Genomic DNA, 17530 nt, shown 5'->3' with positions numbered 1-17530 from the left:
AGGGTGATCATTATGGGAAATTTTAATTATGGCAATATAGACTTGGAAGGATGATATAACAACTGGAAGTAAAGAAAATGAGTTTCTTGAGTTTTTGAGGGACAACTTCCTCAGACAGTATGTAACAGAGGGCACACGAGGATTGGGGTCTTGGATTTAATCATCTCATCAGAGCAAGTAATTATAAATGAGGTGTCTAATCACTCACCAATTGGTGAGAGTGACCATGAGGTGATTACCTGGATGGTTGCCAGCAGTGTGAGGATCCCTGTGAGAAAGGGGGTATGATTATGAAGAGCTCAGGAGACAGCTTGCAGGTGTAGCATGGAATAAGGAGTTAGCTGGAAAAGAGATCAGTGCAGCTTGGGGGATTTTCAAGAACTATCTAGTAGAAGCAATGCTAAATGTATTCCAAGGGTCAGAAGGTTAAATAAGGTAGGTGTGAAATGGATGAATAGAGAGATTAAGCATGCGATACAGAGAAAAAGGGCATTATGGAGGCAGCATAAGAGAAGTGGTGATAACCAATTCCATGAGGATCACAAAGACCAGGCAAGGCCCAGTGACTTGGTTGGTAAGGGTAGCAAAAGTGAGGTATGAACAGCAGTTAGCTAATGAAGCCAAAAAGAATCCTAAGGAGTTCTTTCCATATGTAGCCAGCAAAAAAAAGAATAATTATTGAGGGATGACATTGATTGGAGAAATTGGTATGAAGATGTTGCGGAAGATGTAGTGGAGATAATTAATGAGCAGTTCATAAAGGTCTTTTAGTCTTGTGAATGGGAGAGATTGAGAGCAGTTGATGATGGGGAGGAGAGACTGACTGTAAGTGGGCAAGAGGTGTATGTGGAGTTGAGCAAACTAGATGAAAATAAGGCTATGGGACTTGATAATATATCACCACATATTCTGAAGGAATGTGCCAGGGAGTTGACACCTGCTTTGACATAATTTTTTAATATGAGTCTTACATTGGATCAAGTTCCTAAGGAGGGCAAGATTGTGCCACTTCATAAGGGAGATGATAGAACTCAAGCATCAAATTATAGGCTTATCTGTGTGTCAGGCGTTGTGGTTAAGTTGTTGGAGAAGCTTGTGAGAACTAGGATCCAGAATTGGGTTGACAGCAAAATATCTTCGATGGACAGCAATGATTTCCTAAGGGGAGGTAGGCCATGTTTTAGTAATCTACTTACTTATTACAATAAGGTTACTGCTTCCTTGAACAGAGGAGAGGGATACACAGTAATATACTTAGATTTTGCAAAGGCTTTTGATAAATTACCGCATGATAAGTTGATAGTCAAACTAGAGCATATGGGGTTGGATATTAGATTAGTGCATTGGATTGGAGACTGGCTATCTGATAGGTATCAGCAAGTTGTGTATGGGGCAGCAATATCTCAGAAAAGGAAAGTCACTAATGTTGTGCCTCAGTGGTCTGTTTTAGGGCAATTACTATTTATCTTGTATATTAATGATATTGGCAAAGATTTAGATTGAATAAATTTAGTGATTGGGAATGGCGATACGAGTTCAGTATTGCAAAATGTAAGGTTTTAAAATTTGGGAAACAAAGGTGGGAATGCAGAATTTATGCTTGGTGAGGATATACTGTTGGAAGTGGAGGAAATAAGAGATCTTGGGGTGATAGTGGATAAGTATTTGAAATTTAGTGGACACATTGCCAAAATTGTGAAGACAGCACAAAGACTTCTGGAATTATGTGGAGGACACTGACTTGTAGAAGTAGAAGTATAAGGCTTTGATTAAGCCAGACATGGACTACTGTGCCCAGATTTGGTCATCTGGTTTTCAGAAGGACGAAGAGATGTTGGAAAGGATCCAGAGGCGACTAACTAAGGTAGTTTCTGACCTCTGGAATGTTGAATATGAGGAAAGATTGAGAAGATGCAATTTACTGGGGTTGTTATAGGATCGATGTTGGAGAGGTTCTACAGAAAACTGGGAGATCAGGGGTCATCCCTAGAAGCTGTATAAGGAGAGTGTGAGCAGGGGAATGAGAAGCAAGTTTTTTTGCATATAGAGTTGTGAATGATTGGAATGCCTGGCCTGAGAATGGGGAATTTGAGTGTGTTTAAAGTGCTGTATGATGAACTGTGTGTATGAGAATAGGACTCCTAGATGAATCTTTGACTCCATGGGGGGGGGGGTCTTTGGTGATAATAATACTCAGCAGCACAAAGGTAATAAGGCACAGGCTAGGAGGGTGATGAGTGTAGTGAGGAAGGAGAAATTGATATTTGAAAGGGGATTGGCTGAGGCAGCAAAGCAAAACCCTAGAGTTCTACTGTTATCTTACAAGTGGAAGATAATATTAGATAAATGTAAGATAACATCTTACATTTAGTTGCTGGAGATGGAACACATCTGCAGAAGATATAGTGGAAATGTTTAGTGAGTATTTTGTTAGTGTATTTCATGTAGGGAGATGAAGAGTAGTTTTGATAACAATTGGAAGGAGGACAGAAGACTGAAAGTTCAAGAATGGGAACTGTTAGAATTTTATTTAAGTAACTTTGATGTTAATAGGGCTGTGGGACTGTATGGGATATCAACACATATATTAATGGAATGTGCGAGAGAGCTAGCATTGCTCTTGCCTTAGTTGTTCAACAAGAGTCTGACACTAAGAACAGTCCCAGAAAAGTGGAAAGAAAGAAAAATAGGACTCACTGCACAAAGGAGAATCCATGTCAGTGGTATCCAACTATAGGCCAGTGTGGATTGATGAGAATGAAATCTTTTGAGAGAGAGAGAGAGAGAGCAGAATAGTTTTGGAGTGAGGTTATTCTTCAGTTAACAGGAAATGCTCAGTGATTTTGCTAAAGCATTTGATAGTGCACAACTTTACGATAAACTACTGTTGAAATTAAGGAGGATGGATTGTCAATTGATAGCTTAGTTACATGGATGGTTGACAGATAGTAGCCAGCAAGTTGTATATGTGGGGGTATAGTGCCTGAAAAAAGGTGATAAGCAGGGTATCACAGGATTCATGATTTGAGAGGAGATATCCAGTTGTTTGCTGATGATACTAAATTATGAAAAACATTGTCAGAAAGTTCTCACAGAATGTTGTTGCAAGAGGATTTGAATAGGTTGATATTTTTGGACTGATGAAAGGGTGTTGAAAGTTTATTTTTCACTTGGTTAGACTATAATAAATTTAGTTTAATCTTTTATCCAAGTGTGAGCAAACAAAGTTTGCGCCTGAAAGTATCTTCAGGACTGGGGTAAGGTGGTACAACACCGGGCAACTCGTTGCAAAGGTGGAGCAAGATAACATCACTCCTATATCCCATAATGCAAAACACATCTCCTTGCAGATATGTATAATGTTATGCATTAAGGGAAGGGCCACTACCCAGACTAGTTTCGACCTTTATTGAGGTCTCTTCAGTGGGAGCCAGGCCCAAGTGGAGATACCAGGCAGAAGCATTAGCAGGTCATCTCTACCTATAGGAGTTGCCAAACAGTGTGCCACATTTTTATTAAATTACTCTGGATTTAGAGAAAGATGTTGAAAGTTTATTTTTCACTTGGTTAGACTATAATAAATTTAGTTTAATCCTTTATCCAAGTGTGAGCAAACAAAGTTTGCGCCTAAAAGTATCTTCAGGACTGGGGTAAGGTACAACACCTTACAAAAGAGGTAAGGTACAACACCTTACAAAAGATACAACACCGGGCAACGAGTTGCCCGGTGTTGTATCTTTTGGCAACTCCTATAGGTAGAGATGACCTTGCTAATGCTTCTGCCTGGTATCTCCACTTGGGCCTGGCTCCCACTGAAGAGACCTCAATAAAGGGCAAAACTAGTCTGGGTAGTGGCCCTTCCCTTAATGCATAACATTATACATATCCGCAAGGAGATGTGTTTTGCATTATGGGAGATAGGAGTGATATTAGCTTGCTCCACCTTTGCAATGAGTTGCTCGGTGTTGTACCACTTTACCCCAGTCCTGAAGATACTTTCAGGCGCAAACTTTGTTTGCTCACACTTGGATAAAGGATTAAACTAAATTTATTATTACTGATTAATGGGGGTTATCTCTAGAGATGTTGCAAAGTGGGATTTTGCCAAAGCACACTAAATTAAATTTTATAAACAAATGTTAAAAAAAATACTCATTAAAAATTGATAAACATTTTTTAACGAATGTATATTTTTTTTGCTCAAAAACTTTGTTTATAGAATTTAATTTGCAGTTTTAAAATTGAATTAAGTATGCTTTGAGCAAATATTCAGCACTTCAACCAAATTGCATAATGATTAAAAAAACATGTAATAATACTTCATGTAATGATATGACCTCATAAAAATAAATGAATATATATATATGGAAAAGCTTTAATGACTGTTACCGAGAGATAAAAAGATGACAAGATATATTTAAAAAGATTTAAATGTTGATCTATTCAACGAAACTAGTAAACTAGTAGTATCTTTTTAAATATATCTTGTCATCTTTTTATCTCTCGGTAACAGTCATTAAAGCTTTTCCATAATATTCCAACCGAGTAAAAATGAATTCTCATAATATATATATATATATATATATATATATATATATATATAGAATTATAATTATAAGCTCTGCAGCAGTTTCAAGAATTTGAATTCTCAGCATCAGAGTTGTCTTAGATTGCACTACTAAAAAGACATGCTGCTGGGGCATCCATATATTTCCCTTTTATTAGTTCATTTGATTAAGGTTTCATTGGCCTGACAGGTGTTTTGAACTGCTAGTTTTCATCAGCGATGAGGTAGAAACCTTAAAATAACAAGATTCCTCATTCAATACTAAAGCAATTCTTTTTCAGGGAATTGTATTTCTCATCAGTGAAACAGCAGTCAGTTCTTAAGACTAATTATAAAAGAGCCTAATTTTATTCATTCCGGTGTTGTAAAATAAACAGATCAATTCATATTTCATTCACTACTCAAGGAACTTAGAAAGTTTTTTAGGTAGTGCAATCTTAAGGCAACTCCAATGCCAGTATTTCATTCTCATAAGGTTATTTCTTTATTCGAAACTCTCCAAGTTTCTCTCTCTCTCTGTCTATATATAAGGAATAATTGTATAGGATAATGGGAGAACAAGAGGTCATTCCTGGAAACTGTGTAAAGATCTTGTGAGTAAGGAAGTGAAGAGGCACTTTGTGTTTGTGCATGGTAGGTGGTGATGAGTGGAATGCATTGATAGAGTGGGTGGTGAGTGTTCCAGTGCTGAATCTCTTCAATTCAAAGTATCAAAGCCATTATGGTCTCTTGAGTTTGATCTCTTGCAGAGTCTTTAGACTTACTGGAGGCTTGGAAGTAACAAAGGTTGAAACTGGTCTGGGTAGTGGCCCTTCCATAATATTCCATAATATTATATATGTCCGTAGGGATATGTGCATTGCATTATGGGATACTAAGGCAATTGATGTGAAGTTATTAGCCTCTATATACAAATAGCCCAGTCGTGACTTGACTGTATATGCAAACTAGATAACTAGATAGGAGGATGAGACCAAGATTATCATTTCTTGGCATCTTTAATTTATAGTAATATATAGTACTAATACTAATATCTTCTAAACAGCTGTTCTTTCCTTTCATATGCTTGGTTGCATTCTGCTTTATTCAGTTGTCACTCTTCTCACATACTCTTATAAGGGTGCCCCCACCCTTTCTCACTTTTTCTCATAATGTGAAATACTTTTATACCTTCATATATTTATTATTATTATTACGGGCAACTCAAGGAAGTCCTTGGACTCATCGAGGGAGGCCCCACATCATATTCATCACAACTATTCGACATTCATACAGTATCTATCATACCTCGCCTTAAACTCATTCACTGTCACAGCATCCATCACAGACTCTGGCAGCCTATTCCACTCGTTCACCACTCTAAAAGTAAAGAACCCAGCACTAACACCCTTACTAACCACACTTTTGCCCAGTTTCCATGGATGTCCCCTAGTCCTCCCACAACCAGCCCTGTTCTCAAAAATATCTTCTGAATTAATTTTATAGAAACCCTTCAGTAATTTGAACGTCTCAATCATATCTCCCCTCCTCTGCCTATCAACCAATTTTTGCAACCCACAAATCATCAACCTGTTCTCATAAGGTTCATTCCCCAGACCTGCTATCATCTTGGTCACTCGCCTCTGGATCCTCTCAACCTCCTCCCCATCAAGAAGAAACCTAGGTGACCAAATCTGGGCACAGTAGTCGAGATGGGAGCTTATCAAGGCTCGATACAGAGGAACAATAACCTGCTTGTCTCTGCTTGTCAACGTATTCTTCAGCAACCAAGTGATTTGATGAGCTGATTTGGCCACTTTTGCAATGTGCCCCCTAAACTTCAACTCCTTACCCACCAACACTCCTAAATCTTGTGCCTCGTCAATTTTCTGGAGTACAGTTCCACCAATGTAATAAACTGCTGCTAATCTCTTCACCCCAAAATGTATAACCTTACATTTTGCCACATTAAATTGACATCCATTCTCCTCAGCCCAGACCTCCAATCTATCCAAATCATCTTGCAAAATTTTTGACATCATCTGCATTCACTATTGCCCTACCCAACTTTGCATCATCCACAAACAAATGAACTGTTCCTCTCAGATCCTTTCCTATATCATTAATGAACAAATTAAACAGCAGTGGTCCAAGAACAGATCCTTGTTACACACCACTAGTCACAGGCTGTCTTGTGGACTCTACTCCTGAATAAATCACTCTCTGATATCTCTCAGTCAACCACCCTCCTATCCATTTCGCCAACCCTATATCCATCCCCATATACTGCAATTTACTGATTAGAATTCCATGTGGTATTCTGTCAAAGGCCTTAGCAAGGTCCAGTAGAATCATTGTAAACCCATTACCCTTATCCAGTTCAGCCGTCACTGTGTTATAATACACAGTGACAGTATCCCCGATACAGTATCCCATTTTCATCTATCCAATCTTGTATTTTCCTCTTGACTATTTTCTCCAAGATCTTGATAATGATTCCTGTTATGCTGATTGGCCGATAATTTTCAACAGCAGCCTTGGAACCACCTTTATGCAGCGGAACTATTTTCCCCTCTTTCCACCCCCTTGGGACTGAACCAGACCCAAGGCTCAAATTAAACAAAATGGTCAAGGGCACTGACAATTCTTTAGCCGCTTCACGTATGACACGAGCTGGTATACCATCCAATCCCACAGATGTATTGACATTGAGGTTCTGTAATATACTAGCTACCTCTACTTCGTTCATCACAATTCCAGTATAAGCTGTTGGTTCTTCCATTCCTGCAATGTCACCACCTGGATGATATACTCTTGCAAAGTGCTCGCTCAGTAATTCCACTTATCGACTGATACAGTTACCTCCCTACCCTCAGCATTTTTTAAAATCATTCTACCATGAACATTTTTCCTTTTACTTGCAACATACTGAAAAAACTGTTTGGGATTCTCTTTAGCCTGCATGGCCAATTTTCTTTTGTAATCCGCTTTTGCTTTTCTTACCACCCTTGTTACCATCCTGGCCTGAGCTTTATACTGTTCCTGCACCTGCTGGTCTCCTTTCCACTTAAATTCCCTCCAGAATTGTTTCTTTTTTTGCAGCTCAAGCTTAATAGTGTTATTCATCCATTTAACCCCTACTTGATTTATTATTCGAATTCTTGGTATACAGTCAACCATTGCCTCCTGCAAACACTTCTTAACCATCTCCTATGCACTATCAACATCCAGCCCTTGCAGTTTTACATGCCATGGCACTGAACCAAGCACACTCCTAAGCTTGTCATACTTACCAGCCCGGTAATTCCACATATACCCTATCTTACTTGTAAATTCCACTCCTTTAGCCACCTCCCAAGTCATGACCTTATGATCACTCTCACTAATTGGTGGCAACATGGTCATGTTCGTTACAGCCACATTCTTAGATGCAATTACTAAGTCAAGCACTCTCTGCCCCCTGGTATTTTCTACTACATGCTGTCGCAGATAGTTGTCCCTTAATAACCGCATAAAATCCAATTCCTTCCTCCCATGTGCCCTCTCCTCTTTCCAGTCAATGTTACCATAATTGAAATCACCCATAATAATTACCCTCCTTCCACTCATTTCTTCTATTTGCTTATGCATACTATCCCCACCATCTATTCCATCACCTGGTCTATAGCAGCACCCAGTATATTTTGTTCTGCTAGATTCTATCTCATACTAAACAGCCTCAGATATGCTCTTTTGTCTATCCTGCAGTTCAACTTCTATACTCCTTGGCTGCAACTCATCAGCTATCATCAATATATAGTAACTGTCACAACGTACCCAATGGATAAAATTCCGCCAGACTGTTGACTTCTGTGCAACAGGTAATGTGATATAAGTATCACTAAAGATGCAGCAGAACTATGGATAAAAGCGATTTTAATAATAACCAGCTATTAACTTATGCTATGAGACTATTTCTAAGAGAGTCATAAACCTGAAAAAGCACAAAATGTATAAAACTATAAAATAATGATTATTGTTATACATCCACTACCACTGTCTTGACAGCAGCAACCATGGTTGGTATTAATTCCATCCTATCTTGTGATACAGCACTTCTTTATCATAATCTTCAGGATATTTTGATATTTGTGAAGTATATGAGATTGGCCAGTCAGGCCAAAGATAAGAGAATTCTTCTGCTATATGTCAAGTGCAGGAGAATAATTATGGAAGGGTGACGCTGGTGAATAGTCAGGGCAGCAGAGTGACTGTTGCAAAGGATATAGTGGAATTATTGAATGAGCACTTTATTAGTTTATGTGATTACAGGCAGAGTTAATTACAATACTATCAACAAGATTTACTCAAAATAACCACCATTAGCATCGATCACAGCTTCAATTCTGCTTCGGAACCTCGAACAAGCTGATGCTACAGTCTCCCTGGGAAGGGCCGCAAAAACTGTTTTAATTTTATCCATTAACTGGGCTTTTGTATTACTGGAAGTGCGATTGGTGTCTTTTTCAACTGCGCCCCATACAAAATAATCCATGGGGTTAAGGTCTGGGGAGTTTGGAGGCCAAACATTTGGACTGGTGAAGTCGTAGAAATTTTCAGACAACCATTTTTGACTTTTCCCAGAGGTGTGGCAAGGGGCCGAATCCTGCTGCCATACATACGGCCTACCATTGGCTACCCTTGTTATCCAGGGCTTGACTACAGTTAGCAACTCCACGAACAAAGCCCGAATTCCAATGCCAGGGTTCTTCAACACCTGTTCCTGCAGATTTGCGAGGAATTCTGCTGTACGAACGCAATCAGATCGTCTGCTAGGGATCTTTCTTCTTGCTACATCCTCGTAGTCACCATTGCAAGTCTCTAGTTCATGCCTGATTGTTTTTACTGTATTCAGGGAGCATTGGGCAGCAGTCGTAATATCCTTATTTTGATGGCGGGCACGAATCATCATGATACAAGTTATTCTCTTCCATGATTCAGGTGGGTTCCAGCTATCCATCCTTTCTGACATCTTGTATATGAATGAAGAAGGGTCCAAACTTTTAAATGAAGAGAAGTGTGTGTTAATACATGTAACTTACGGAAAAATATAATTAATTATAAATATGTCAAATTTATCCCGAACACCCTGTATATAGTGATGTTCCTGGACTTTGCACAAGTATTTTATAGATTACCTCATAATAGGTTGATGAGAGAGGATGGGAATGGATAACAGATTGGTTAGATGGATTGACGATTGACTGAGCAATACCAACAAATAGTATATTATTATTATTTTTATGTGACACCTCCAGGGAGTCCAAGGAGTCATCGTGGGAGGGCACACTACTCTATTTTGCTAAATACATCTCATCCTCTTCACTACTACTTAATTCTCCAACTACGACACTACTACCATCAATGCCATTTATCTCCCATCATCACCAACAACAGTATTTTTTGTCTGTAAATTGCATGTGTTTCTGAAGGCCGATTTGTCTGTTGGAATGGATGGTATATCACCATGTATTTTTAAGGAATGTTGAAGAGTTAGCTATGCCCTTAATCCCGTTATTATGATGAAACAACAATGAAACATATATGATGGAACAGCATCTCAAAAAAGGTAACCAGTGGTGTGGCTTAGGGATCTGTTTTTGTTTCCTTCCTGTTTAATCTATTGTTAATGATGTTTCGTGTGGATTGACTGGATATCTTAAGTTGTTTGCTGATGATTCCAAAGTTGCAGAGAATTATTAGAGAATACTGCACTCCAACATCATGCCCTTATATTAATGAGGACAAGATGTTGGAGAGCAGAGCCATTAGCCAGTGTACTATATTGATGAGACTACACTTCAAGAAGTGGATGAAATTTGAGAGCTGGGAGTGATGTTCAACTGTGGACTGAAGTTTAGAGGGCACGTTACAATTTTATTAATACTGCATATCAATTGCTGCTGCGATAAGGTGTACAGTGGCAACTAGGGATAAGGTCATTGTGCTACTGTATGAAGCATTGGTCAGATCACTGTACTCAGATTTAATCACCTAGTTTTCATTGTGATGTGAAAACATTGGAGAAGGTTGAGAGATAAGTGATCATGGTAATATCAGGACTCTGGAATATTGGTTACAGACAGAGGTTACGGGAATGTAAATTGCAGAATTTAGTGAATAGATGGAAAAGAGGTAACATGCTAGAGACATTAAAGTTAGTGAGGGGATTTTAATGGATTAATACAGAGGGGATTATAAAAAGAGTAGAAGGTGAGAGAGGAAGAACGAGAGGCCATCCTTAGAAATTATGCAGAGCTGTGGTTAAGAAAAATGTGAATAGATTTTCACATGAAAAATTGTGGGCAAGTTGAATACTCTTTAGTAGAATGCATTGTGAATGACATGAGTGGTAAGAATCTTAATGTTCATATTGATAACTCTGTTGCTGATTGAGTGAACCCCCCATGATGAGTCTGTTGACTTCATGGTGGTTGATGTGAATAATAATAATTTTTCCTTTGGTTGGAACGATTTGAGTTCAAGTCATGTAGAACAGAAGAAGAATCTTTATAAGGGCTTTATCAGCTGGTCTCATATTCAGGTGCTTGGGTTTTTTTTTTTTTTTTTTTTTTTTTTTTAATCCCATAAAACAGGCATGCCAGCTTGAAGAAATGTACCAAGTTATCATATATTGGTCTCATTAAATTTTTTTTTTTTTTAGGGGGAGGGGGGCATAATTCAAAGCAAAATCAAATCTTCCTTTACATATTAGGCCCAATAGCCTGCTATGGCCAAGTAATTTGGCTTCTAATTACTGTATTTTTCGATAGATAACAGCACCTAATGTATAACGCCACCCCAACATTTTCATCGCTCCTTTTGTTGTATAGATAAATAACGCGCATGCGCCAACTAGCGGTTGAGTTAGGGAGTACAGACAGAGGATGGAGGAATTCTTTAAAAGCACGTGCATTGCTAGTAGCAGTGGTCGATTATTTCGTACATCCTGTTTTAAAATATTTCATAAAGTAAATCATTACTTGTTTATATTTTGTTATTAGATCCAAATTACCCATGGAAGATAGAAGTACTGCTTGGAGAAAATCCTACACAGCGCAGTTCAAGCTTGAAGTGGTAGAAGTAGCAAAGAAAAAAAAGGGAATCGTGAAGCTGGTAGATTGTTCAATGTTGGAAAAAGTTGTGTTTGTGAATGTTGAAAGGCTGAAACAGTCCTGAAATGTTTACATATGAGGAAACATGCTATGAGGTTTAGAAGGTGCTTGTGGCCAACCATAGGAAAAAAAACTTTGATTGGGTTGTTAGTGAAAGAGCTAAAGGTATGAGAATATCTACTGTCTGTGCATTGCAGGAATCGAAAAGAATTGTGCAGAACGATAATATAAAGGATTTCAAGGCCTACTCATCTTCGGGTTTTTCTTTATGAAAAACCCGAAGATGGGTTTCATTTCTTTATGAAAAGAAACAATTTAAGTGTGCACTCCTCCACTAGTGTTGAACAAAATTTGCCAATTCTACTGGGAAGCGAAAGTAGCTAAATTTTGTTTGTTTCTGAGAGAAAACTTCTGTGGGGTTGGGAATATGGATGAGGTTCCTGTAAGTTTTGACATGCCTAGTTCTAGGACTAGGAATGAAATAAATCTGAAGGGAGCAAAACAGGTTTCAGTTGCTACACCAAGGCACAAAAGGTCTAATTTTACTGTGGTTCTCTGCATAACTGCAGATGGTTCCAAACTGCCACCGATGGTGATTTCCAAAAGAAAGACTGTCCAAAAGGTTGTGATTCCAAAGATATTATTGTTACTGCTAATGATAGAGGTTGGCTAAATTCCGAGGTTATGAAATTTTTGTTGGAGAATGTGTGGCGAAAGAGAAAAATGGCATTTTTCAACCCGAAATCTTTGTTAGTGTTGGATTAAAACTGTGTTAGAAATGGTTTCGTTAAAGCACAAGGGGTGTATGGAATGATTATGAAGCTGAAGAAATACCAATTGAAATTTTTAACGCAATTGATTCTTTCAATATTGAGTCTGATGAAGAATTTTTGGATTTGAATAGTGTAATGTTCAATAAATATTATGTAATGCTTCTACCTTAGTTTTGTTATTACATTTGATTTACCTCTCATACTTTTCTAATGTATACTGTGCATGTTCATTTTTCATGAATTGAGACTTTTTTGTATAGATAATGTGCGTGTTATCTATCGAAAAATACGGTAGTTGACATAAAATGTAGATCATCCTGTATTGATGATTTACATCTTATGTCAAATTATTGTGTTTTCTGGTTGTTTTGCAGGAGCAAAATTACTGCCATCTTTTTATGTCGTCAACTTCCTTGAGTCGAAAAGTTATATTCAGCAAATCCAAGGTGTGATTCAAATCCAGGACCTTCTAGCCAAAGGCTATTCATGTTTTTTATTTTAATTCTCAAATCCTTCTCAATTTTTAATTTCTTCTTCTTATTATTTTTTGATATTTCCATTATCCTAATAATAATTATTAGGATGTTAGGACATTATCCTGATAATAATTATTAATAACAGTTGCTATTATTATCATGTGTTACCTCGTTATGTGAAATTTTCATTAATAATGAATATATAATTTAGAATTTTTAATATATGAAGAAATAAAAAAATATGTATTGAATTTATTCTGTTTTGTGAACACGTTGAATTATTATTACTATTTTGGGCAACTCCAAGGAGTCGACAGACTCATTGAGAGAGGCCCTAACATCATGTCAAGAACAACTATTCAACATTCACACAGTATCTATCATACCTCGCCTTGAACTCATTCACGGTCATAGCACCCACAACAGACTCTGGCAGCTTATTTCACTCATTCACCACTCTCCAAGTAAAAAACCTAGCTCTAACACCCCTGCTAACCACATTCTTATCCAGCTTCCATGTATGGCCCCTAGTCCTCCCATCACCAGTCCTATTCTCAAAAATATCTTCTGGATTAATCTTATAGATACTTTCAGTAATTTGAATGTCTCAATCATATCACCACTTTTTCGCCTATCAACCAATTTTTGCAACCCACAAATCTTCAACCTGTTCTCATAAGGTTCATTCCACAGACCTGCTATCATCTTGGTCACCCATCTCTGAATCCTCTCCACCTCCTCCCCATCAAGAAGAAACCCTGGCGCCCATATCTGGACACAGTAGTCTAGATGGGGTCTTATCAAGGCTCGATACAGAGGAGCAATAACTTGTTTGTGTCTGCTTGTTAAAGTATTTTTCAGAAGCCAAGTGACTTGATGAGCTGATTTAGCCACTTTTGCGATGTGCCCCCTAAACTTCAACTCCTTATCCACCAACACTCCCAAATCCCTGGCCTCATCAATCTCCTGGAGTACGGTTCCACCAATGTGATATACTGCTGCTAATCTTTTCACCCCAAAATGCATAACCTTACACTTTGCCACATTAAATTGACATCCATTTTCCTTAGCCCAGTCCTCCAATCTATCCAAATCATCTTGCAAAATTTTGACATCCTGTGCATTCACAATTGCTCTACCCAACTTTGCATCATCAGCAAACAAGTGAACACTTCCTCTCAGATCCTTTCATATATCGTTAATGGACAAATTGAAAAGTAGTGGTCCAAGAACAGAACCTTGCAGCACACCACTAGTCACAAGCCGTCTTTTGGCCTCAACTCCTGAGTAAACCATTCTCTGGTATCTCAATCAACCACCCTCCTATCCATCTCACCAACCCTATATCCATCCCCATATGCTCTAGTTTAGTGATTAAAGTTCCATGTAGTATCTTGTCAAAGGCCTTGGCAAGATCCAGTAGAATCACTGTAAACCCATTACCCTTATCCAGTTCAGCCATCACTGTGTTATAAAATGTGAGCAAATTACTGAGGCATGATCTACCCTTCACAAAACCATGCTGTCCCCCATACAGTATCCCATTTTCATCAATCCAATCCTGTATTCTTTTCTTGACTAATTTCTCTAAGACCTTGACAATGATTCCTGATATGCTAATCGGTCAGTAATTTACAACAGCAGTCTTGGAACCTCCTTTATGCAGTGGAACTATTTTCCCCTCTTTCCGCTCCCTCAGGACTAACCCAGACCCGAGACTCAAATTAAACAAAATGGTCAAGGGTACTGACAATTTTTTAGCCGCTTCACGTACGACATGAGCTGGTATACCATCCAATCCCACAGATGTATTGACATTGAGGTTTTGCAATAGACTACTCAGCTCCACTTCATTCACCACAATTCCCGTATAATCTATTGGTTCATTCATTTCTGCAATGTCACCACCTGAATGATATATTCTTGCAAAGTGCTCGCTCAGTAATTCAACTATATCAACCGATTCGGTTACCTCCCTACCATCGGCATTCTTTAAAATAATTCTGCCATATACATTTTTTCTTTTGCTTGCAACATATCGAAAAAACTGTTTGGGATTCTCTATAGCCTGCATGGCCAATGTTCTTTCATAATCTTTTTTTGCTTTTCTTACCACACTCGTTACCCTTTTGGCCTGCGCTTTATACTGTTCATGTGCCTGCCGGTCACCTTTCTCCTTAAATTACCTCCATAGTTGTTTCTTTTTTTGCAGTTCAAGCTTAATGGTGTTATTCATCCATTTAACCCCTACTTGATTTATTATTCGGACTCTAGGTATACAGTCAGCCATTGCTTCATGCAAACACTTCTTAACCGCCTCCCATGTACTATCAGCTTCTAGCCCTTGTAGTTGTACATGCCATGGCATTGAACCAATCAAACTCCTAAGCTTGTCATACTTACCAGCCCAATAATTCCACATGTACCTTTCTTAATTGTAAATTCCACACCTTTAGCCACCTCCCAAGTCAAGATCCTATGATCACTCTCACGAATTGGTGGCAACGTGGTCATATTCGTTACATCCAAATTCTCAGATGCAATTACTAGGTCAAGCACTCTCTGATCCCTAGTATTTTCCATTACATGCTGTTGCAGATAGTTATCCTTTAATAACCGCATAAAATCCAATTCCTTCCTCCCATGTATCCTATCCTCCTTCTAATCAGTGTTACCATAGTTGAAAACTCCTGTAATAATTACCCTCCTTCCACTCATTTCTTCTATTTGCTTATGCATACTATCTCCACCATCTATTCCATCACATGGTCTATAGTATATGTATATTTATGTATCATATGTATATTTTGTTCTGCTAGTTTCAATCTCACACCAAATCGCCTTAAATGTGCTCTTTTCACTATCCTGCAGTTCTACTTCTATTCTCCTTGGCTGTAGCTCATCAGCTATCATTAATAACACTCCTCCCCCCCATTTTATTCTCCCTGTCACTCCTGAACACACCATACCCTTCACATTTAATCCCATTAGCTGTGTCATCTTCTGTCAGCCATGTTTCACTAATACCAACAACCTGTGGCCTGGAAGTGCCAACCAAGGCCAAAAACTCTTCCTTCTTGTTCCTAATACTCCTGGCATTAGTGTACATGAATTGCAGAAGCCCATTTGTCCCATCCCTACTTTGATGCCTTATACTAACTATCCCATTCTGATTCGTGGTCTTTCCTACTCTCTTGGGCATATTACACACATTCACACACCCAACTGTCACCCTAAATTCTGCATATCTAATCCCCCCCCACCTTAATAACTCTAATTTCCCTGATTCTGCACATTCACTTTCACTACATTCGACAACACCTTTTCAAGTCTCCGTAGATGAAATCCATTTAAATGTAAACCATCCATTTTATATAAATCCTTTCGCCCATCGAACTCATTCCACACATCCACAAATTCCACACCACTCATTAAACATAATTCACACATTATTATTATTATTATTACGGGTATCTCCATGGAGTCAGTAGACTCATCGCGGGAGACCCAAACTAGCAAAACAATATCTGTCATATCTCTTCTTGAATTCATTTACAGATGAAGAGCTCACAACAAAGTCAGGCAATGAATTCCACTCATTCACCACCCTCCAGGCAAAAAACCTTGTTCTGACACCTTTGTTAACCACACTCTTCTTTAATTTCCAGAGATGACCTCTTGTTCTTCCATCACTATCACACAGCTGAAACATTTCCCCTGCATCAATCCTATAAAAACCTTTTAGTAATTTGAATGTTTCTATCATATCCCCTCTTCTTCGCCTATCAGCCAATCTCTGCAATCCACAAGCTCTCAATCTATCAATGTAGGGAGCATTTTTTATATCACTCACCAACTTGGTCACTCTTCTCTGAACCCTCTCCACAGCCTCCTCATCTCCAAGGAATCCAGGTGACCAGACCTGAGCACAGTAATCCAAATGTGGAAGTATCAATGCTTTATAAAGGTCGACATAAAGTCATTAGCAATTATGGCCCTCCTTCTATACTCTTCACTGTCATACCGCGGCAACAGACTTACCATCCTAACTCTCTCACTCTTCTCTTTTGCTACCTCAAGCAATTCCTTCACATCCTCACCCATAGCCTTTTTGTTTCCTTTCAAATCATTTGTACCTGCTACCACTATCAATTCTTTCACCCACTGCTTTTGCATTCTAATTGACTCGCTTACATTCTTAACGTTCGCACCAGGTTGGTACGATTTTGTTAAACTCTCAACTAACACAACTCTTACTAAGGAATCTCCATACAACACTCGCTCCTTCATTTTGTTTACACTCACTATCATACGCTTATTTTTTCCATCATACTTTTGCCGATTTTTAGTCAGTACACTTGGTAAACATTTTTGCCAACACTCCAGCTGCCGATTTGCCCTGTGTATCGCTCCGCATAATAGAGTGATCTCACTCATTGTGTCAGTGTCATCATTTTTATTCTCCAGTGATTCATTCAATCGTTCTGTATGTTTACCTTCATTCTCACTTTCAACGCCACTCTCACAGCTATCAGGTACTACCTTGCAAATATCACCATTCATACCGTGCATATTACTGTT

At 38.5% G+C, this 17530-nt stretch overlaps 1 protein-coding gene across 1 annotated transcript in view; it reads left to right on the top strand.

Annotated features, from left to right (window-relative positions):
- The window catches only part of LOC150092824 (tetraspanin-4-like), a 108199-nt gene that overhangs the window by 14373 nt on the left and 76296 nt on the right, over nucleotides 1-17530 (top strand). The window lies entirely within an intron of this gene.

This window comes from Typopeltis vanoorti, chromosome 25, assembly GCF_054136105.1.
Source record: "Typopeltis vanoorti isolate ZY-2024b chromosome 25, IOZ_Tvanoo_1.0, whole genome shotgun sequence".
NCBI lineage: Eukaryota > Metazoa > Arthropoda > Arachnida > Uropygi > Thelyphonidae > Typopeltis > Typopeltis vanoorti.
The sequence above is the reverse complement of the archived record's forward strand: the minus strand, read 5'-3'. Positions and strand labels throughout refer to the sequence as shown.